The following is a 3,336-nucleotide window of genomic DNA, read 5'->3' as shown; positions in this document are numbered from 1 at the left end:
TGGTGACAGTTTTTGTTGTAGCTTATAATTAATCTCATGTTAGGAAATGTTGAATATGTTCGGCATGTTATGTGCTAGGAGTGGCTCATCAGCAGCAGGGTATAAACGACCGTCTCAGCTTAGTTGGTGGTTGCTCCTGATTGAGGCCCATAGTGCTACACAGCCCTGCCATGTTGGGCTCTGAACATCAAGTGTGTGAAAAAAATTAGGAAAAGTTGGCCTGCACCAAAACCTGCTTCTACCTGCCACGATTGCATCCTAGCCACACGATGGTCATTGGTCACAGTGCTCAAGAGGTCGAGTTCAGTTACTTGAATTAGTGCTACACCCCTAATAGTGCCTAACTTTAAGCTTTATTTCATTGGGTTCATTTCTACAATACCTATCCCCAGAACAGCTGTCAAGAATGGAAAATTAGCTATAGAGACCAAAACAGTTCTGGGACCAGAGTACATGCTTAGTTTTGTTTTGAAGTCAGGCATTTTAACATCTGGGATCTATGGGATTTGACAACAAAACATGTCACTTGGCTGATATATGGATATTGCTGTGACTGGCTGTTTCTTGTTTTCCTCCAACCAAAGGAGACTAGCTGCTTCCAGTCCCTTCCTTTAGATGTAAAAACAAACATTAAATCCGGTTTGGGATTTTGCATCATTGTTGATGTTCTTGTTTGGTGACAGGATTGGAATTTACCAGTGGATTTCATGTGTATCGGGTGATTTCTGACCCTGTGCTCTGACACTGTTCCACAGAGTGGAATATTAGTAACATGGGTGTGTGTGCCAGTTTCTGTGTATTTGAGGGCAGGGTGATGTAGTAGGGTAGTGTAAATATAAAACCATGACTTCCTGCTGTCTCCTCCATTATGGTAGCCACAGAAACATAATCCGCCTGAGCGCTACAGCTGCCTGCCAGCTTGCCTGACTCCTCTGCTCCCTGACTCTTCATTCCCACCATCATCCACCTGGTTCCTCTCTCTCTTACACAGCATGTTGCTTCACTATTGCTTCTTCAAGACTCTCCACTTTTTTCTGTCATATAAAAGTTTATCTTCCTTCTGTACAGTGTACACCAAACCTGCTCAGGTTTCTTAAATTCCCAGTTGGGATAAAATGATTGGATTGCAGGAAACTGTGAGACAGATTTGAGGGGTAGAGGAGGAGACAGGTGGCAGGAGTAACGGACAGGGGGAAGACGGCAGGACATGTGCAATGGGCACCAACCATATTTATTTTCTATTGTCTATTGGAAAATAGTAGGTGTTGTTGTCTCATTGCCATTACCTAAGTTCCTCTTTTTTTTTTTTTTGTACTTTGACCTTGCGCATGCAGGGTATTTTCCAGTCAGCAGAATGCTTTATCTCTGAGAGCAACAATCAATAAGGATAATTAATGATGCCCGCTGCAATGATAGCCTCAGCAGTCATTACCAGGCATTAATCCATGCAGTCAGAGGAGGGTCAAGGCCGGCTGCATCGCTCACCTAGAGGCGTGGCACAAATTAAAATAATCTACACACCGGCCGCTCTGTCAGGCCTTTTCTAATGCATTCACCTCCGTTGGACCATAATTAAAGATGGCCCATTGCTAGGTGGTGGGGCGCCAGGGTGACAATCCACTGCGTTGTCTCTTTAATATACAACACTTAGCCCGGAGGATGACACTAAAAGCAATCTGTAGGAACTCATCTCACCTGCGAGCGTGGGAGGGTGGATGTGTGTGTGTGTGTTTTTTTTTCCTCTTCTAGATATGCTGGGACATAAATCAAACGCACAACATGCAATTTTCTAATAACGCGGCGCCATCAGAAATGTGATTTAGCAGTAAATATAATTTGGTCTTGGTGTGAGACATTTCAAGTGAATGTATTATCTTTGCCGTAATGTTGTGCTCAGAGAATGAAATCTAGCAAAGACATGTTTTAACAGGTGATTTTAGGATAACTATGAACACTGCTATAAGGTCTTAATATAAAATATAATATTAGATGCTGTCGTAAATTGGGCTGAGCAGATGATGTCTTCGTGAGCGATTCAACAGTTTGCCATGAAAATATATGTTAAGCTATACGTCACTGTGCAGCATTCTCCCCACTGCGAGAGAAGTATAAATCAGATTAAAAAATGTAGCCGATAGTGATCACTCTCATCTGATATTCTTTCATATTTCAAGTAGAGAAACGCAGCCGAGCAAAATGGTATTATTCTCCGCGCTCTTCCTGCTCCTGATTGGCTGTAGCATCACATCAGAGGATGGGACCGGCAAAGCCTCCGAGTGCCCACCTTGTTGTCAAGGGCACTTAGATTTGCCGTTTAAAGTTTAGAGGAGAAATTCAGCTTGATTCCATAATTCATGGGTGACATTTTCATTGTACTTAAACTTTAGGGTAAAAATTGGAAATGTGAGATTTAATTTCCTGTAATGTTTAAATTACTTTTTCTCTTTTTTTCTTTTTATTTTCTTTTTTTTTTTTTTTGCTTGGCCGGCATCCAAACGTGGGGAAGCGCCGAGGGGCAGAGAAGAGATGTTTAAGCAGAGGTTGCTCTCACTGCCAGCGGAGAAGTGGAGAGAATCTATAATAATGAAAAATGCATTTATCTTCAGCTGCCAGTCCTCCTTTTCTCCTCTCTGAAAAACATTGCAGGGAAAATGCAAGTGTGTTTGTGAGACAAAATAAGGTGCGTGTCACATTCAACATGCACAAGTAAAGTGAAAAATAACTTCATCGAAATCAAGAAAGAAAAGAAAAGAAACCTCGAGTGTGTCGAGCTGGAAGTTATCCTGAATGATGAGGAAAGTCAAACCGCGAGCATCTAGAAGGGTGCTTGATGATGATTGACAAGTGTTGGTTGTATCTCACTCCCACGCATGATTACGCCGTCTTCATCTATCCTCCAGTAGCTCTCTCACCTTCAGCTCTGTTTGGTTAAAGTGAAGAGGCGTGTAGGCGCAGCGCTAGACGCTCATGTGATTTCTATCAAGTCGTTCTCACCAAGTTAACTTCTCGTTTTCCCTGCTTTAAATTTTCATCTTATTGAACCTATTACCGGTCAGGAAACAAAAGGGCCTGCAGGGTAAGGTGTGAACTCCCATAGCGGCGAGTCAGAGATGCTCACACACGCAGGCTTTAATAGGAGAATGTCAAACACGAAATCAGGAAATATTCTCTCTCAGTAAATATTAATTTCAGTGAAACCGGGAGTGGAGATGAATGTTTTTTTGTTTTGTTTTTTAAGCCAATCTGGAGTAAACACTGCCAGGAAACTTCAGGAATATGGAAGTCATGTCAAACATTTCCCCAGCGGACACTCTTGACATTTATTTTTTAACTTAC

Source organism: Pelmatolapia mariae, linkage group LG14 (genome assembly GCF_036321145.2).
Source record: "Pelmatolapia mariae isolate MD_Pm_ZW linkage group LG14, Pm_UMD_F_2, whole genome shotgun sequence".
Classification (NCBI taxonomy): Eukaryota; Metazoa; Chordata; class Actinopteri; order Cichliformes; family Cichlidae; genus Pelmatolapia; species Pelmatolapia mariae.
Note: the sequence above shows the minus strand (reverse complement) of the source record.